The following is a 21,436-nucleotide window of genomic DNA, read 5'->3' as shown; positions in this document are numbered from 1 at the left end:
TTGTTCTGTTCCAAAGGTGTGCATGATCTGCTTGAGGTATCTGCCTATACAATGCAAAGAGGGGTCACAACAAAGATGGTTTCTTGTAGAGCAAAACGCACAGGGGCCCACTGCACTCTATAACAAATATAAACACTGCATGGCTGAGCTTTGTTTTAGGAGTTTTAGGAGTTTCTAATCAACAATCTATGGGAAAATAAGAACCAATGACTTATTAATTTAGACAGCACTGCAATGTACAATTGAGTGATTAACATGGTTTGGGAAAATAAGACTCACCACAGAGCACATTGTATCACCCTAACTTTATTTAAGTGAATAAAATGGAAAACTAATGCAAAGAATCAAAAACCTGATATCAAAGACATTTTGCTCCCAAAGAGCGCAGCCCTAGGTTTCCTTAGAGCACAGAGATAGATGGGGACTTTTCCCAACTTGCAGCGTTTCGCTAGCATTCTATACTGTAGAAATGTGAGGTGGCGACAGACGGCAGAGGCAATGTAAAGATGCAAGAGACTGGTCATAGTAGGCAACTTCACCACATTTGCTGGGAATCAGAACACAGCATATTCCAAGTATTTAAGAATTAGTATGTTCATATTTTAATAACATTTTACAAATAGACTTAAAAGAATAAACATCAAATACCATCACACAATAAAAGGCCATGACAACCATTCAGACGTTTTGGTAAATGCCAACGGGTGGATTCAAATTGCTCTTAATAAGTCCATGTTACATCCGTTTGAATCTGTAGATATGATGGTTACAGTTTGGGCAAAAATGATCCACATCCTTGCAGGAATTAATGCAGAAGGGAATGAGGCAGCACCCCAGCCAACACCTAAAAAAGAGAGAAGTGAGAAATGGGCAAGTTAACAGAGAGCTGAAACCACTTTAAATGCTCTTGAGAATTGAGCTCACTAGGGCTTCTAGGTTTAGGTGTTTTAGTCCTGTTGGCCTGTATGCCCAGATCAAAGCTGCAACCACATATTGACCTCAATAACAGCCACTGCCAGAATCCTGCGGAGAAGATTAGACCTCCGCCCCACACAACCTTCTGATCAATAAGGGTTCAACCTTATTAGACACCACCTACGTGGAACTGACTTCTAACTTAGTATTGCAGAGAGGATCAGGGCTGGGCCATTTCCCCTAGTAGAGAGAAGCCAAGAAAGGCTGTACACTTCAGGTCCCCATCAGTCTGAGTGGCAACCTTGTAGGTCATGCTTCTTCCAGTGTAACGACCTGTGTGGCCAAACTTGGGTTAAAGTATGCAGATTGCCTTGTCAAACTTCATCTTTAATGCTCTGATATCGGAGTCCTTCTTTGATAACCTTAGTCCCATGCTCCCAGTTTCACAAGCTAAGCTGAAAACTGCATGTGTTTAAAAAGAAATAGGTTACTAAGAGTGCAATCACTTTAGGTTGAGTAACTCGACAGCTGCATGAGGTGCAGAAGTAGGACTGTAGTGAGTTTGAATGCAGCCAGCAGGGGAGACATGTACATGTCTGGTTGTTAATTTGGAAACAAAAGGGTGGCCCGTTGTGTGGCAAGGACTATGGGCAATGTGGTAGTGCTATAACAGAGAGGGTCCTGCCATTGCCAAGTTATTCATGCATCAATTCAGCATGATTGTAAGTCTAGTATTAGTTAAGGTGCTTAAATCCCTTGTGCCCTTTGTGAGCCTTTACTTTGGTTTTAGGTAAAGGAGTACATCACGAGTTGTGATCCATGGTTTGGCCGTTTTCAAGTTTGACTTTTTACTTGGGGTACTATCTTTTTGAATGCAAAACATTTAGTTAAAAGACATTGGTACAGAGAAATTTGGTGTTAAACAACATGCATACATTTAGCTGTGAGACATTGTGGACAATTAATAGTTACAGTTTCATAATTAACATTTCACAAGTCATTTTCCATTTCATCAAGAACATATCGTGACCAATCCTTGACCCAGGATTGGTCATGTGCTAATGAACGAAATCAGTCTTGTGTTAATGATGCCCACCAGCAATGCCACTCCTGCCCGGTGCAGGGACCCCCACGGGTAGTGAGAAATCCCCCCTCTCATCAACAGAGGCAACCAAGACACCAGAGTTCCCAAGTGTTATAATGCCGTTCGCACCCATGCTATGGGGCTACGTCAGCTGTGGCAAGCCAGAAGTAGGACTCAGACTCTGGGGCATCATGTTCATGGATGTTTATCTTCTCTTACAATTAGTCTGATCTCCTGGCCAGCTTCAAAGAAAATAAACTAAACTAAAAGAATGAAAATGAGTGATAAGTTCCCCATTTTAAAACCCAAATGTTCAAGGAAAGGGTTTTCTTGTCAGGAAGAATCAAAACAAAGTCCCTAGCCCAAATACTATACTAGCCTACTACATTCATATAATCTAACACACAAGTCCAAAGCGTTTAACAACCAAAGAGATGCTGGACTGCTTCTGTTCCAGGTTTTTGCCCTGGATAGAAAGTTCTTCAGCTACCACTGTAAATGTTCCAAACAGTAAAACAAAAAAGTCTTACTTGTGATATATCAGTCTCTTTCTCCTGCCATATATGGGCGCTATTTTCATTTGTTTACCACACTCCGGGGTGTTTCTTTTCCACTCTGGGTGTCACACTCTCTCTTGACTCAGGGTATTTTCTCTCAGTTCCCTCTTTTATCCGCACTGTCTCCTTCACTTGAGATCTTGACTCTTGTTCCCTTCTCCTGGGGTATCTCCACTTGCTCTCCTTCTCTTGGGGTGTCTTCACTTTGAGCAAGGGATTGAGACTGACACGATTTGAAATGAGCTCACTCCTTCTCGCCACTTTCCCTCTCCTCTTGAGGTCTCTTGACCCTCGGTCCCCTCTCTTGGTAACTCTCTTACACGACTTTGAAATGGGCTCACCCCTTCTTGCTTCTTCCCCTCCAGGAGTAGTCAGGCTGCCCACAGTCACTCCTTCACTGGGGAACCTTAGGTGGCCTAGCCCCTTCACAGGCTAGCACAAGCTGCCTTTCATCCAGCTCATCTGAGTGCCTGGATCAGAGGAGTACGGGCCTCTTCTCTTGGGTTCAACTGGGCTCTCAGGTTTTCCTCTTCAGCACAGCAGGGCAGCTATCAGGTACGAGGCAGACTTCCTTCCCCGGCTTCAGGTTTCTTCTCTACCATTTTCCCCAAAACAGCGAGACAGGAAACCAGTCCCCAGCTAAAACAGCTTGCAACCGAACTGACTCCTTTTATACAGTCCGTTTCCCCACAAGCTGACTACGGATTGGCTGAACTGTCTGGCTTCTCCATTGGGGAAAGTAGTGCTTACATCATAGCTTCCCAGGGTAGAACATCCTCCAATGGTCAGTTGAGTCAATTAGGAGTTCCAATTAACTCTCCTATAAGGGGGCTTTGCTTCAGTTTATCTGGTTTGCTCCTCCTGGGTAGATTGTAGGTATGGTTCTCTACTAAATTGTATTTCCCCATGTCTTTCATGTTTTGTATGCTATTTCATGAATTTAGATTCAGCGTACCCATGGTCCATAATGGGGAATTGAACCTGGGTTTTTTACATGGGAGGTAACAATTCTACCACTGTGCTATTTCAGCTGTGCTGCCCGTCAGTGGGGAGGGAGGCTGAAGTCTTTTTCTTGTAGCAGATAAGTGATGTTCCTCTCTCCATGCTGGCACTCCATCCCGCTGCATGTTGACAGCTTGACCAACAGTTCTCCTCTCCCTTCGCCGCCACCGGCGATCAGAGAGATGTTATTTTTGTGAGTCTATGACAAACCTTGATTCACTACACAGCTCATATAGATCAATCCAGAACTCAGTAATGCTGGCACTCCACAGCCCCAACTGTTCGCAGCTTACTCTGAGCTTTCACCAGCAACGATTATGCCGCATTCTCAGACCTCCGCGGGTGCTCTCTCAAGCAATCTCCTCGGCTCCCAACTGGACCGAGACAATGCAGAGGGGTAATGCAACCCAAGCAAAAGCAGGCCATGTCTCCACCACACTCCTGGATGCAATTTTATAGCCTCTGCCAGACAGCTGAGGCCACCATCTTGGATTCAGCGTGCACATAGCACGTTGCGATCGAGAAAGAAATTGGGGACCCTGAGAGCTCTCCGCACCTCACAGCATGCTCAACCATTTCCCCTCACTGAATATACTCCATGTGGTGCTCAGAGAAAATCGGAGCCACCACTGCATGGCGTTGGGCCCAGAGCAGTACTGAGGCAATCAGAGAGGCATCCTCTCACAAGTCCTCCCAGGCCACACCAAAGTGCATTCTTTTTTAAAGAATCATTTCTTTGGCTGGCTCAATGCTGCTAGAAAGCAATCTGGCCATATTACTTCGCGTGGCAACCCAATGCATGTCAGGTTTGGCGAATATCTATACATGCAATATCGTGTGGGAGTTTCTCAATCCCCATGTCTATGGTTGTCTGTATGAGCAAGTATAATAGGCAGGCAACACCACTTATAACAACTGAGGAATTGGGTCAGTCATGAAACAGATTTGGTTCTACCGTGAGGTGGCAGGCCCAGGAGGTCAGAAATGTGACAAGGCTTTCAAACATATTCATGCCTTGCTTCTGCCCCTTGCAATTCCCTTTACTCCCATAAGAATCATTTGATCCTGGTATAAGAGCCAGTTGAATTAACAAAGATTGAACCTGGAGCTGGGACTGTGCTGTATTCTAGGCACCTTCTGAGGTTATGTTATTGAGATGTGTACCATGCACCGCTGCCATTTTCATGGCTTCCAGTTAATCCAAACAAACATCTGCAGTGAGCCCTTAAGGGTGTGCCAAACTAATGGCAAGAATGACAACATGACTATGGGCCTCATTCAGTATTTGGCTGTAATTCCAGTGGAATTACTGTTACCAGCACCTGCCAGCTTATGCGTGGTGGTAAGTCAATGTGGGTTCCCATTGATGGAGTCCCATAAGACTCCACTGGGCAGAGGTCTGCACCCTTAGGCTCTACAGATGTTTTTATGCTACAATTTCCATCAGCCTACGCCAGCATGGTGAATGCCAAGGGATCATGTGAATCATAGCCCAAAACATCTGGAGAGCTGCAGGTTGCAGACCACAGCCATGGGGTTGCTGGACAAATTCTGATGGGTGATAATTCCACCCACATTAATTCCTCCAGTTTTTGGAGGTAAAGCTGTGGAAATGCCTCCAACCAAGTGCTGTGGCTATTTTCTCTACTTTACTTCCAAACTGGTAGTATGGCAGTGTGGTTAAAGTAGTGGAAATTTCATTACCGCCACTTTGCCACACCTAAATGCCCACAAATAAGTCTGTTTGAACATGCCGTGCCAGGAACAGTGTCATGGTCTGAGTGTGCTCTACTTATCACGCCTCAGATGATTTAAGGTTTAGTCAGTCCAGCTGAGACTCAAACTGATCATTTTTAAGCACATAGATATTTCATGCAAAGGTAAATTTGAGATATCTTGCCAGATCCTGGCTCAACTAGTGTCCTGTCCCAAGCAAACCATGGCCGGACTAACATGGCCAGAGTATAATATTAAGCTATAGCCCGACCTTGTGAAGGCCGGTCAGCATCATGGCCTCTCATCATGGACGGGTAATGTCTCATTAATGTCAAGAGATACATACTGGGATAGCAGTGACATCACCAATATTCTGATAGAGCCCCAAGAATGTCAGAAGAGGTCACAGATGTCAGGGGTCAGAGGCACATTTGCAAACCCAGCCGTGTTCCTTGTAAAGTTAATGCACATTAGACCATTGACTCTTGAGTGATATGGTGTGGCTTTAAACATGAGTAATTCTCGCAGATGCCAAACATGGTAAGGTTACTCTTTTGCACAGACAGGCCATTATCTAGAAATTGCATCCCATTAGGCTGCTTTCTTGCATTATACAAATGTTACAGGGCATGTTAATGTGCGACAGATTCAAACAAGAACTCAGCATTCAGGTGTATTAATTTGGACAAGAGCATCATAGAAAAGCTCTATAACATGAGCTTTCCCTGCTACTTATAATACAATAGCAGCAGCCAGCCTTGACAAGACCAAGGGAAGGTAAAAACGCGTTGGAAAAAGGGCATCTTTGGCAAGTCTAATGAATATACAACTTTTTAAGAAAAATGTTTTCTAGCCGATTGCCATTCTCGACCATTGAATATGTAATACTATTCAATCAAGCAGCATATAATTCACAGATCACGCGCGTGTGATATGGGGCAAAAATTCCAAACTTTAACAAGAGTATGTCTGCAAAAATAATTCTCTTATAAATGAACTACACTGACACCATTTTCGCTGAACCTTTTAAACGGGCTGGTAAGTCACTGCCCATTGAACAGGTTTGTGGAGACTCTGGCCCAGAATGACTCTGCCCACATCAGGGCACTCCTATGTAGGTTAGGTAAACACAAAGGCAGAATTCAAAGCGGCTCCCAACATCGCAGATCTTCCAAGGACCCTTGCTGACAGTCCACACTTCTAGTCAGCACAGTCAATGCTCCTCCAAGTGGTCACCTCCCATTTCTAAAGAGAAGAGGTAAACAGAGGAGAGTGCCACAGAGAATATGAAAAGTCTACCGAAAAACCCAAGATCAAGGGCAGGTCCATGGGGCTAGGAGCTCCAAAGATGGAAAGCCAATTGGGGAGCTTCCCTGCCAAACACCGCCCTATCCTTACACTAAAAGGTGCCAGAATAGAAGACACACCCCTCTTGGCTCTTTAATGAAGTCTGAAATCTCCAAGTGGATGTCAAGGAGCGATCCAGGAAGATCCCAGCAAGGCCCAGGCAGGATTCACTCTTGCCCACAGCCTCCTAAATAGCATCATTTTGAAAATGCTGACATTCCTTAATGGTATTGGAATAAAGGAGGCAGGGAACAACATTAGTACCTAGATGTTCCTCTCAGCACAGGAAGAACAGTTATCAGAAAGGAGCCAGCATTGTGACCGAGGGGGCAGGGGTAACTGGTAAAAAGGACTTGCACATAAAAATACCTTGAAAGACATCAAGTGAACTCAAAAAGACCACAATCCAATTTCTTTTTTTAGAAAGCTTCAGACAGTGACACTGCATCATTGCTCCATAGAGCCAAAAAATTGAACTGTGCCTGTGGTGCGCAATGGGAGGCTGCTGCAGCATGTCGGCCTCAAAGTGACAGTTCATTTTAAAGGTTTAACATGCATGTTAATTTATTTTATTGTTTTTACCCTCCCACTCCCCAATGATACTTGATGCTGGTAAACATTAGTAACTTCGCATTGATGTGCTTTTTTTGAGTGCTATTGGTAAAAAAGAAAAATCAAAGTAAGACAAGCAAAAAAGTTTAGATATTTTTGAGGAAGTTCAATTTTGTCACTTCCAACAATTAAAACACAGAATCAAGTATATACGTCACAACAAAAGAAACATATAAGGCATTTTACATTAGATAATGCCAATGTACTTGGATTTTTCTAGTGCTATATCTGCACGTCAGTGTATGAATACTTTAATGGCCACTCAGGTGCCAGCAAATAGAAAATTCCAACAACTTGTACTGTGAACACACGACACTTAGATTATAAAGGCACCTCTGAGCGAAGGGTCCTTTCTAAGGATCTAAAACTTAGTGTAGACATATGACATAATATAATGTCTAGAGTTTTTAACACAGTCTATGGCAACCATTCTACACATAGATCTAAAAACACATGAGTCCTGCTCATGCTATATCAGAGTCGACCGGTTTCATAACCATATCTCATTCTGGTTATCTTCATCAGGACTTTGTTTGATAAGGTCTTGATTGCCTGTTCTGGGAACGCTGTCTTGCGCCCTTACGTGTGTATTCCTATTCCTAAAGGGTATAGATCAAAGAAAAACAGAAAGAGGAGTGGTTACATAATGTACCATCCAAATTCTCGAATTGTATACTACTATACCTCTATTACTAATCATGGGTGTATCATTTGATATCACTAGGCTTACTTATTGAAAGGAACAACTAAATGTGTCCAAAAATATGCCTATTCTAACATAAAGCATAAAAGGGAAGGGTAAGGGAAAGGTAAAGGGGTGAGGGAGTGATAAACAACAGGCACGGGGGAACTCCATAGCCTAGATCAAAAAGTCTATAGGTGGACAAGGGTGAAAAGAGGGTGAAGAAATCCCCTTATAGCCCATTTTTCTTTGTGCATGATTTTACCACACTTTGCTGTGGACCATCACTGCTCAGAAAACATCTTGGAGGAGAGCGCACCAAATAGCACATTACCTATTTAAGCATTGGCTTATATACAATCTGCAAATAATAGGCAAATGCGCTATAAGTATACACGAAAAATATTAAATCCATACATTATTTTTGACTCAAAAAACGACCGTTAATGTTATGAGCTATATAAACTTCTCAAGGGATGGTATCAACATCTTTGAAACTAAGTACAGCAACGGGCGTGCAAAGTTTCCTAGAGCACGGGTGCGACTAAGTACATGCATTATTCTTAACAAAGCAGCACTTGTTTCATAGGCTTTACAAAAAGCGCCTATCGTCTTGATTATTCAATAGCTGCATCCAACAGAGCTGTGTCTGCGCAATGTTTCTAAGTTATAGACACCTTTAGAGTCAAGGACAGCAACAAACGTGCAGAGTTTCTTAAAAACACGAGTGCTGCAAAATATATGCATTATTCTTACCAAACAGCACTTGTTTAGTTTGTTTTTACAAAAATCGCCTCTCACCTTAGTTACTTCAAAGCAGCATACATCAAAGCTTCACTGTGTCTGCGCAATGCATCTAAGTTTCAGTGAGCTGGTGTTACTGTTACAACGCTATCTGCTAAAGTGACTCGATAGCGTGAATGCTAGCCAAGATGGGCAAAGGGGACTCTATGGTTTAACGGCCATCTTGCCTCAGGCTACCTAAACAGCCATCTTGGATAGGGCAACTAACGTGTATATCTCTATCCACAGGACATGTCTATATACATAGGGTAAACAGCTTTCCGGCACGTGTAAAATCGTCCATAATTGTGGAATAATAAACGTTTTTCTTGCACATACAAAAGAATCTTAAATCTTTTTGCGGACAAAAACGGGACTAATGGCACATCATATTCTAAGTTAAATGGAGATATTCGAGCTACCATCCACAGGCATTGAAAGACAATCTTCCCTTTGGACAATTCCTGCGTTACAGAAGAATCTGTACCCAGACCTCTGATTATGAACAACAAGGAAAAGCCCTCAAGAAACAATTGACTGACAGAGGGTACCCTAAGAGAATCATTGACTCTACATACAGGAGAGCCCGTAATATCCCGAGAAGTGTCACGTTACAACAACATCCAAAACCACCTGCACAAGACAACATAACGGTAGTTATGAGCTATTCCCCGATGCTGAATAAATTGAAAAAGGAAATCAAAAATCTATGGCCATGGCCAATTCTAAACACTGGACAACATCATTTGGAGGAGCCCAAATTTGCCATCAAAAGGAGAAGTAATATCCGTGACAAACTAGTGAAATCCTGTAGAGACACAAGAGACAACCATCCTGTAACAATTTGGCAAAGTACAGCCCCGATGGGACATTCACCATGCGGTTCCTGTTCCATGTGCTCACAAACTGAGCGCACTAAACAAATAGATTTGGGGCTTCGTACCCCGTGGATACAACGGCAGTTTACTAACTGCAATACCGCAGGGGTGATTTATCTCATTACATGTCCTTGTAATCTTAAATATGTAGGGATGACTATGAGACCCATTAAGAAACGCATGATTGAACATCGCTCGTGCTTAAGGACCAAGAAGCTGACAGCACCTATGGTAAACCATTTTATCTTGAAAGGACATACTCCAGAAGCATTTAAATGGACCATAATTGAAAAAATCAACATTCCTAAACGGGGTGGAAATTTCCAAAACATACTCTTTAGGAGAGAACAACATTGGATATTTAGGCTTAACACACATAAGAAAGGGCTTAATGAATTGATCCAATGGAACGAGCTAGCGGTTCTCCCTAGTTAAACAGCATAGAGGTCTTCTGCAATAATAGATAATCAGGATATACCCTTTTCCTCCAGGTTGTTTTGTTTGGGCTTCCTCCTGTCTGCTACACAGAGAGAATAGCCGCCCTCCCCCCCTCCATTGTATAACAACTATGTATGATCAGGATTGCCAGCAGAAACTAGATTTCTAATATTAATCCAACACACTGTAGTAGTGTAAAAAGATCGGTTTCTCCATGTGTTGCTACATGTATTTAAATGTACATTTAATTCGAATTGATATATGTATATATGCACACAGAAATGCTACTTAGCTGAGAAATGGGTGTTTCTAAAGAAAGATCGAATTATGTACGGGACATATTTGTCCAAAATTGTGTCCTTGCAATGATGAACCCTTTTGTATGTGATCAGTGAAAAAATAATGTAACTCTGATGAGGACACGATAACATACTGTGTATCACTTGAGGACATTATGAATATACAAGAGACAGGATTCCATCCCCGCATAAAAGCTGTGTTATAGCCCTACACAGATAATATGGCCCACGTTTCCATGGGCCAATACATGGTGGTCACAAATACTTCATTTAACTTAGAATATGATGTGCCATTAGTCCCGTTTTTGTCCGCAAAAAGATTTAAGATTCTTTTGTATGTGCAAGAAAAACGTTTATTATTCCACAATTATGGACGATTTTACACGTGCCGGAAAGCTGTTTACCCTATGTATATAGACATGTCCTGTGGATAGAGATATACACGTTAGTTGCCCTATCCAAGATGGCTGTTTAGGTAGCCTGAGGCAAGATGGCCGTTAAACCATAGAGTCCCCTTTGCCCATCTTGGCTAGCATTCACGCTATCGAGTCACTTTAGCAGATAGCGTTGTAACAGTAACACCAGCTCACTGAAACTTAGATGCATTGCGCAGACACAGTGAAGCTTTGATGTATGCTGCTTTGAAGTAACTAAGGTGAGAGGCGATTTTTGTAAAAACAAACTAAACAAGTGCTGTTTGGTAAGAATAATGCATATATTTTGCAGCACTCGTGTTTTTAAGAAACTCTGCACGTTTGTTGCTGTCCTTGACTCTAAAGGTGTCTATAACTTAGAAACATTGCGCAGACACAGCTCTGTTGGATGCAGCTATTGAATAATCAAGACGATAGGCGCTTTTTGTAAAGCCTATGAAACAAGTGCTGCTTTGTTAAGAATAATGCATGTACTTAGTCGCACCCGTGCTCTAGGAAACTTTGCACGCCCGTTGCTGTACTTAGTTTCAAAGATGTTCATACCATCCCTTGAGAAGTTTATATAGCTCATAACATCAATGGTCGTTTTTTGAGTCAAAAATAATGTATGGATTTAATATTTTTCGTGTATACTTATAGCGCATTTGCCTATTATTTGCAGATTGTATATAAGCCAATGCTTAAATAGGTAATGTGCTATTTGGTGCGCTCTCCTCCAAGATGTTTTCTGAGCAGTGATGGTCCACAGCAAAGTGTGGTAAGATCATGCACAAAGAAAAATGGGCTATAAGGGGATTTCTTCACCCTCTTTTCACCCTTGTCCACCTATAGACTTTTTGATCTAGGCTATGGAGTTCCCCCGTGCCTGTTGTTTATCACTCCCTCACCCCTTTACCTTTCCCTTAACCTTCCCTTTTATGTTTTATGTTAGAATAGGCATATTTTTGGACACATTTAGTTGTTCCTTTCAATAAGTAAGCCTAGTGATATCAAATGATACACCCATAATTAGTAATAGAGGTATAGTAGTATACAATTCGAGAATTTGGATGGTACATTATGTAACCACTCCTCTTTCTGTTTTTCTTTGATCTATACCCTTTAGGAATAGGAATACACACGTAAGGGCGCAAGACAGCGTTCCCAGAACAGGCAATCAAGACCTTATCAAACAAAGTCCTGATGAAGATAACCAGAATGAGATATGGTTATGAAACCGGTCGACTCTGATATAGCATGAGCAGGACTCATGTGTTTTTAGATCTATGTGTAGAATGGTTGCCATAGACTGTGTTAAAAACTCTAGACATTATATTATGTCATATGTCTACACTAAGTTTTAGATCCTTAGAAAGGACCCTTCGCTCAGAGGTGCCTTTATAATCTAAGTGTCGTGTGTTCACAGTACAAGTTGTTGGAATTTTCTATTTGCTGGCACCTGAGTGGCCATTAAAGTATTCATACACTGACGTGCAGATATAGCACTAGAAAAATCCAAGTACATTGGCATTATCTAATGTAAAATGCCTTATATGTTTCTTTTGTTGTGACGTATATACTTGATTCTGTGTTTTAATTGTTGGAAGTGACAAAATTGAACTTCCTCTCTATGTTGGAGATCATCATCAACATATTATAAAAGTTTTGTACTGTTCTACTGCTCTGATGAAATGTTTTTACATATTAAAATCTGTTTAGTAAAACCACTTTCTCTATAGATCGTGATTGAGTGTGACGATATATTTATAAATTCCCGGTAAGAATGGAAATAAAAACCTCATTATAGGTATAAATAGACTCACCCTTGGTGTTCTAGTAGATATTTTTGAGAGCAGTTTTCATTCTATTATTAAAAATGTTCTTAGATACAGATTGTGGGTGGTGATATTCACTTATGAATATTAATGAACATCCCATTAGGGAGAATTTGAATGACAAAAATGAAAAATGATTTGGTGAACAGTGGAAAGATATTGAAAGAAAGATTTGACAGGTTACACTAAGCTTAAACATCAGCAGTGTGGCCTAGCGACAGTCAAGATTAAGCTTGCAAGGTACATGGCAAAAGAAGGGGCCAAATTCTCAGAACCAATAATAAAGTAAAACAATGACTTGCAAAATGATGTGACATGAACTCAGACTAACGTAAGGCAGCTTTTCATATCGCATACGACCTGTAGCCATAAAAGGTGTTCTTTAGACAGACACAACACTTTAACATAGAATTTAATGATGCATACAACATGTGCAACACTTGAGGGACAAGTGTTCGCAAATCCTGCAGATCAGCCAACGACCAGGAAATGGTGTGTTTCCTGCTCTGGCAGGTCGGCCGACCACAAAACTGTCAGCTAGCAGCCTTTTAACCTCACACAATTAACAGGGTAATTCATAGAATTCAGCGCACAAGTAGCGCACGCGGCTGGCGCACAGCGTGCGCGTGCGATAGTCTGCGCCAGCCGCGTGCGCCAAAACCGAATCCGGCGCACAGCGTATTCATGGATTTTAGGCACCCAAACCAGCCGTGGCGCAGAGTATCGCAGCGACCCTGCAGCAGCGCCAGTAACGCCCCCCAGAACGCCCTCGCGCAAGGAAAAGCCATCAAAATCGCTAAATCATCGCAAAGGGCTGCGCTAACCCTGGACCAGTTTACAGGGCTGCCAAACAAGGAACGCAAAGCGGGTAACGTGCATATCAGGGGTACGTGTGAAGTTATACACGCGATTAGCCAGGGTACGTGTATTACAGGGGTATGCGGGAAGTTTAACATGCGATTAGCCAGGGTACGTGTATTACAGGGGTACGCGGGAAGTTCAACACGCGATTAGCCAGGGAACGTGTATTACAGGGGTACGCGTGAAGTAGAACACGCGATAGGCCAGGGAACGTGTATCACAGGGGTACGCGGGAATCATCACACGCGAACAGCCAGGGTGCGTGTATTACAGGGGTAGCGGGAAGTTCAACACGCGATTGGCCAGGGTACGTGTATTACAGGGGTACGCGTGAAGTAGAACACGCGATAGGCCAGGGAACGTGTATTACAGGGGTACGCGGGAATTATCACACGCGAACAGCCAGGGTGCGTGTATAACAGGGGTAGCGGGAAGTTCAACACGCGATTGGCCAGGGAACGTGTATTACAGGGGTACGCGTGAAGTAGAACACGCGATAGGCCAGGGAACGTGTATCACAGGGGTACGCGGGAATTATCACACGCGAACAGCCAGGGTGCGTGTATTACAGGGGTAGCGGGAAGTTCAACACGCGATTGGCCAGGGAACGTGTATTACAGGGGTACGCGTGAAGTAGAACACGCGATTGGCCAGGGTACGTGTATCACAGGGGTGCGTGGGAATTATCACACGCGAATAGGCTGGGTGGGCCCTCACAGGTGTACCCTGTACACCCTCCACGGCCCCTGCAGGCAGCCCACAAAACAGGGGACTACCCTGCACACCTGATCATGTCCCCCTGCACCCCCATCCACCAGGGGCACCCTCCACCAGGCCCCCACCCATGTCTCCCACCACCCCCACCCCCCAGCAGTGCAGGGGCACCTGCCATCAGGCCCCCACCCATGTCTCCCACCACCCCCACCCCCCATCCACCAGGGGCACCCTCCACCAGGCCCCCACCCATGTCTCCCACCACCCCCACCCACCAGCACTGTGGGGCACGTGGCCAGCAGGCAGTCAGGCAGCAGCAGATGGCAGGTGGGAGCGTGCTCAGGGCTCTGGGGGACTGTAATTCGGCCTCCTGGCCAGGAGCGTGGTCTTTCGTGTTTGGACGCGTGGACAGCCTGATAGGGAGTGATTTAGCACGTGAAAACCCCACACTCAGCGAATCGCGCGAAAACCCGTCACCAGCATATGTGCGTCTATAGTTACCTGCACGTGCAGTGTCAAAGCGTGTGATTGGTGAAAATGGATCTACACGCAGGAGTGACAAAGCGTGTGATTGGTGAAAATTGATCTACACGCAGGAGTGACAAAGCGTGTGATTGGTGAAAAGTGAGCTACACGCAGGAGTGTCAAAGCGTGTGATTGGTGAAAAAGGATCCACACGCAGAAGTGACAAAGCGTGTGATTGGTGAACATGGGCCAAGCACGTACACGCCGTAAGTGACGCTGTACGTGTGGGCCTGTATATAAGGTAGTGTTGAACACCATTTCCTTGTACGTGCTTTTCGTGGAGAGCGAGTGGGTGAATTCTGTACTTCTTGTCGTTTCACACGCGATTTACTTCACGGCGTTTCCAGTTCGTACTCCCTGTTACCTCTGACAGCTTTTTCTCTTTTTCCTCTTGTACTGGTTTACCTGGGCCTGTTCCCTCAAACAGTGTCCCCTTCTACTGTTGTCCTGTCTCCTCAGACAGCGTACACATCTTCTTTTGGCGGGGGTGTTGCCAACCAAACGCGCTCATTTTTCACGCTCTTTTACCTGGCAGACGGTGAGTCACGCACGTATCTAACTTCTGTGCTTGCCCCGTGTGTAGCCTACCCCTTCAGAGGTCATTCTAGGCTGCGTGTGACACGCATACGTTCATTGTGTTACTGGATGCCACAGCGTAGTGCAGGGTTTTCCATCAGCACACGTGGTCTAGGAGGGGTATTGTGCACGTTCCTTAACTTTTCTGGGGTGCCTGTGCGTTGCATGACCCGTCATCTTTCCCCAGGGGTGTCATATAGCCTTGCCACTGCACTAGGGTACGAATACCATCTGGTACCCAACCCCTTTGACACCCAATTGCCCAGGACAATTGTGCACACCGACTCCCATACGCACAATAACATCAGTGCCATGGTTGGGAGGCGTGCAAGCCGTAAGGGTGGCAAAGGTGGCCGAGCCACACGTGGTGGCCGTGGAGGATCCACTAGGGGACGTGGTTGTGACTTGCAGGGTGCCCCTGTCCCCCCCAGTCTGGAGGACCAGTCAGGGACACCCATGCGCCCCCCACCCCCCCCTCCCCCCCCAGTTGAGGGTCATGTGGCTGATACCAACCCTGATCAGCCCTTGTTGGACCAGCCCATTGTGGCAGCAGACCTGTCCGAGGGTGATCCCATCGCTGACATCCAGGTCAGCAGGTCCACTGCACGTGCACCGGTGCACATTGGTGTCATCAGGGCACGCGCATCTATGCCAGATAGGTCATCTGCTGGCCCCCGTATCCAGGGTGTGGCTCCATCCACCCCACCTCTCATACACCCTGCCAAGACTGTGTCGGTCCTAGTTCATGCACCTCAGATCAGGCCTGACCCCATCCCACTACCCCCAATGCCTGCACCTACTCCCATGCTGAGTGTGCAATCCCACACACCCAGTACTGAGTCCACCACGGCTCCTGCCCCTAGTGTCCACAGCGGCGTAGGACACTCTGGATCCCCACCCCCTTCCAAGCGCAAGAGGAAGAGTGCACGTCCGGCACAGGCTGATTCCCCAGGCACGGCTGCACAGTCCGGCCCATCAAGGAAGCCAAGCTTCACAGACGCCGAACTGAATGCACTTGTTCAGTATGTGTCAGATCATGATAGGGAAATGGTCATCGTTGCAGGGTCCAAGACCACACATGCCAGACGCCAGGCACACTGGCAGACCATTGCTGACAGAATAAGTGCCCTTGGAGTAGTGAGGCGCACAGCTAGTGATTGCCAGAAGCGCTGGAATGACCTTAAGCGCAGGGCAAAGGATAAGCTGGCCTCAAGTCATGCCGCAACCTTGGTGACTGGAGGTGGGTCCCCAGCACAGGAAATAGAACTCACACCACACGAGTCCGTAGCTGGATCCTACGTCACCGAGGGACAACTCCAAGGTGTGGGAGATCTCCCTGATTACGAGGCATCATCCGGTGAGTGCACATGCATGTGTGTATTATCCATGTGCATGGTGTGTGTGTGAAGCATCCATGTTGGGTGCCTGTCAAGGGGGTGTGTGGCAGAGTAGATAGTGGCACCCATGTGCCTCATCCAGTATGTTCAGTGCAACACCATCTGCCCACAGCACTATCCCAACTGGCAACAGTGCACATATGGCCCTACACCATGGAAGTTGCCCTTGAATTGTCATTTTGTCACTACATTGTTGCTCATACTCCCCTGTCTATTCATCTGATGTCTTACATACCATTCCTATACTTTCCCCCAGCCAATCAAGTTTCATCTTCACATGCCTGACATGCAATGATACCACATGCTAATGCGTCCTCTGTATATAAATGCCAACCAACATGCTGTCATACTGTGGATGTTGCCTTGACATCCACCTCCTACCTGTGTGCTTTGGTACCGTCTGGTTTCGAGCCCCATTCCCTCACACTCCATGCTGCTCTTCATGGTCTATCTTCCCTGACTTCTACAGTTCAGACCATCGTGCCCTACTCACGACACCTGCTTGCTAACAGTCAAATGAGGGCACCCTGCCCTCCAATGCGACCCACCCTATTGCTGACAAGTGCATCTGAGCCTACTCAAAGCCAACTCTCACTGACATCTGCTCATACATGCCTTTGCCTGTCCCATAGACCCTTCACATGGTCCCTGTCCTCTCTCCTTGCTCCTCTTCCACCATCAATGGTGGGACCCGTTGGGGTGTACTCCTGGCCTCCTTCCAATCCTCAGAGGCCACAATTGATGTGCATGGTAATGGGAGCATCTCAGTCCAAGGCCCTTAGGCCAACCTCATTCTCCTTGAGAAATGCTAGCCACATCTCATCAACTTCCTTACCTCTCCTGCTGTCCCCCCTCCTCTCTCCTCATCAATCCTGCACTGCCTCCCTGCACCCTCCCATGATCCTTCTCCGCCTCCCACTCCAACTCCTACACATGCTGCACCTCTGATCTCTAGCACTCCCCGTAAGTCCTCCAAGGCTGTCAACCTCCTCCACAATTACACTCCTTTCACTGCGGCTGCATCAGGCATTCCTCCGATATCTGTCACTTACATGAGGTTATGCCCCTTGACATCCTTGGTCTCATGGAAACATGTCTGACGGCCAGCTCTGTCTGCATCCTTCACACACTCCTACCTGATGTTCAGGAGACCCTCTCCTTTGCCCGCCACTACTGTGCAGGGGGGGTGTGCCCTTGGCTTCCCTGAGGGTATTCCTGCCACTGTCACTCCTACTTAGACCTACTCCACTCTGGAATGGCTTGTGTGACGTCTCTCTCTACCACACCTTGACATTCACAAACTGTGCGTACTGTGTCTGGGAAAACTGGTCAAATGTACTACTTCCTTTCTGAGTGTCCTCACCTCTCCTCCTCACTCATGTCCCCAGACACAGAAATCCTCTTCCTTGTTGCTGTACGCATCCACCTGCATGCTTGTTGACCCCCCCACGTGACCTTTCTGTGACCTCAGCAACTCCCTCTCACCCTCTAGACTCCCGTCTGTCCCTACTCATTCTGCAGGGCACACTCTTGATGCTCTGATCTCATCTGACTTTCCCCTCTCCGTCCATCTCTGCACTCCTCTCTCCTGGAGTGATCACATTCTCCTCTCCTCCCAGCTCACCCTCACCACACCAGAGGCAAAGCCACCCTCACCACTGTCACACACCTTCTTGGTATTCCAACCCATGAAGTGTGTGTCAGTCGAGGCTCATGCTGCCAAAATCTCCCCCCATCCAGCTCCCCCTTAGGCTCACTCCCATCCTGACAGGGCCCACTCCATGCTCCACTCTATGTCAGGTACACTGGATGTCTTTGCCACGGTCATGACCACCTGTCTGAAGCCCCATGCCAATGCAGAGTCCTGGCATGACTCGGATCATGTGAACCCAGACCACAGGTGCCGGGTGGCAGAGAGGGAATGTCCTGCATCATGCTCATCCTCTGGCAAACTGGCCTGCCACATGCTCCAAAGGCAATAGCGCCTCACCCTTTTCACCAAGATGAGATCCCCAATCCAAGGGCACATATCTGCGGCATGTGACAACTCTGCAGGACAGATAGAAATCTGCAAGGACCTTGCCGAGCCAGATGCAGTGTGTACCTCCCCTGTCCCCTCCGAGCCCACAGCACTGCATGATTGTCTCTGTACCCCTATAGGCCACCCCCCCCAGCACTTGTCTGCGCCTAACACCATCTGCCCTTGACGTTAAGTCCTACTTACCTTGTACAGCACTTCCAGCCGCCACTTCCCCTTGCACATCATTGTGCCACCCACCCCTGCACTTGCGTGACATGAATGACACCAGCACCAGTAGGATTGTTGACTGGCATCCCCTACTGCCCCACCACCCCTCAGTGCTCCGCTGTACCTTCATACATTTCTGGACCGGTGCTTCACGAATGCTATATGATTCCTTTACAGGTGATGGGGAGGTGGAATCTCATTGTTTACTGCATTTTGTTGATGTAGACAAGGCACTGTGCATCGTGGCCAATTTGGACTAGCAGATCCATGTACAACATGTCAACTTATTGATGTGATGATGCAATGTCAGGACCAGAGTGGTAGAAATCCAAAAAAGTTGCCCTCCTCTCCCTCTTCACTTGGTGGCTATGTCACATGCCATGTGTGTGATGGCATGTGCCTTTGACATGGCAATCACCGGCCAATGTGTGATGGCAGTGCTAGGCAGCATGGTGAGCAGGCGTTGCTCTCCAATCTGTACATTGTATGCCCTGAGCCTCCCCTACAGACCCAGTGATGGTGAATGCATAGGAGGTCTCCCAGTCATGTGGGACATGTGTCGTAGAACTACTGCCTCTGTTGTTCATCAGCCCTTGTTGCATGCCATGGTGCTAATGCCTGTTTCCATTTTTCTCTTTCATGTCTTTGCAGGGGACGAAGCACTTGTTGATGCTGGGGATGTGGTGGTTGAGCCGTCCCAGGAGGGCAACCCGGGCCGACCTTCCACAAGTGAGGGACGTGGTGTGTTTGTGGGTGAAAACCCACAAGTGCTGCAGGTCGTGCTGTCGAGGGGTGTCTCTGGGGGTTCCTCCCCCGAGCAGTATTCAGGTGTAGACTCGGAGGATGACACCTATGTGCAGTCGCAGGTGAGTGTTCTTGGGAGAGAATCTCCTCTGTCCGACCCACCTGCAGCCGGGCCATTGCCCTCAATGGGGATGTCAGTGTCGGCAGCTCAGCCTCCGGTGGTTACGGATGCAGGGCCACACCACACAATCTCTGATCCTGTTCCTGGGGCTGCAGATCAGAGAGGGAATGCAGTCCTGCAGCCTGAGGCCTTGCCGGCACAGCAAGGCGCAGTCCGCCTTGCCCCAGGCAGGTGTGGTGCCCGTCAACGTGGTGGCCGTATGCCACCTGGCAATACCGCTTGGGAGCAATCCATCTACGGTATGGCCAACCAACAGGCAGCATCATCCGAGATGATTGCACAGGCCATGGATAGGGTGGCCACTTCCATTGTTCCCCCAGAAAGGCTGATGGAGCGACTGGAGCAGGCTACAGAGTCCATCAGCCAGGCACACAGGGAGGATATGTTGGCGTCCAACAAGGACAGGCGGGCGGCACTGGCGACTCTGCGGGAATCACTTTCCATGGAGTCCCAGCGCCACAGGGAAGGCCTGAGGGAAGAATTCCGTCACCTCAGGTCGACCCTGTTAGAGCTTGAGGCTTCATCCCATAGAAGGACAGAGGAGCAGCTGGAGCGTCTGACACGGACGCTCTCGGCCGAGATGCAGGCAACTCGTGCGGAGGTCAGGTCATCCCGGGAGTTACTGCATGGGGACCTCCGCATGATTATAACCCAGAACCAGAACTACCAGACCCGCCTGCTTGCAGCCATGGAGGAGCAAACTCGTGCTTTGCGTGGGCTGCCTCCCATTGTCACACCATCTTCTGAGGCAGCTCCCCCACCTCCTGAGTCAGCTGCAGGGTCTGGCCAGAGCGATAGCGACTCATCTCCCACAACAGAGTAGCCGTGTGGGCCACGAGCCTATGGGGTGTTTTAGTTTCCCATGATCCACACAGGTGGATTGTGGCGTGCATCCTGTCCTCGGACCTCATAGGTGGCCCCCCCCCCCCCCGCCGGCCCTTTCATGGCCATTTTTTCTCAATTTTCTTTTTTCTTTTCCAAGAGTGTTGCCTTTTGTGGGTACCTGGGCATACACTGTATTGTGGCTGGGCACATGCAGGCTTGTCCTGAGTTTGGTTTAGATGCTTGGGTAGCAGACATCCACACCCCTCCTGCTTCCCTTTCCATGGGCTTGCAAAGGGTGTGCCCAAGTGACAGCAAATTACACGGTGACATTGGACTCCCATGAGCTGTTGGCCAGTCCATAGTCAATACTGTGTAGACATTCATAGTGTACATTGTTGTTGCACCTAACTATGCATGATGGTTTGATATGTGCCTCTACTTACATATGTTGCTCATGTTTTGCAGGTATTTCACACAGTTCTTCACACGGGCATACTCTCTGGAGTCAGACTACATGTCGGTAGATGTGCACTGACACTTTTGCGTGGCGCCATCACTGTACATCTGGACGGTGAGGACATACCAGCAGAATCAGGTAATGAGACTACCATTGATTACATGCATTGTGTCTTGTTTGGGTGGGCTTCAGGGTGGGTTGGTGTGTAATTTGATTGAAATTACTCTTACACAGGTGTGTAGCAGTGGCTCCAGCGCGGTTAGCTGTTCAAGTGCGGCTATGTTCCATTTGGGGCACTGCTATTTGTGACACCGGTGTCATGTTGTGATGGCCAGTTTGTTTGCTCT

The 21,436-nt window shown here is 46.8% G+C and overlaps 1 long non-coding RNA gene across 2 annotated transcripts in view; it reads right to left on the bottom strand.

The window, feature by feature from the left end:
• Positions 1–290: 290 nt before the first annotated feature.
• LOC138566038 (uncharacterized) overlaps positions 291–21,436 on the bottom strand; it is a 268,484-nt gene continuing 247,338 nt past the window's right edge. For both annotated transcript variants that reach the window (XR_011301803.1, XR_011301802.1), the window contains exon 4: positions 291–844. This is a non-coding gene — a long non-coding RNA (uncharacterized lncRNA). The remainder of the gene's footprint in view (positions 845–21,436) is intronic.

This window comes from Ambystoma mexicanum, chromosome 2p (assembly GCF_040938575.1).
Source record: "Ambystoma mexicanum isolate Mex_15411 chromosome 2p, UKY_AmexF1_1, whole genome shotgun sequence".
NCBI classification, from domain to species: Eukaryota; Metazoa; Chordata; class Amphibia; order Caudata; family Ambystomatidae; genus Ambystoma; species Ambystoma mexicanum.
Note: the sequence above shows the minus strand (reverse complement) of the source record. Positions and strands in the feature narration are given on the sequence as shown.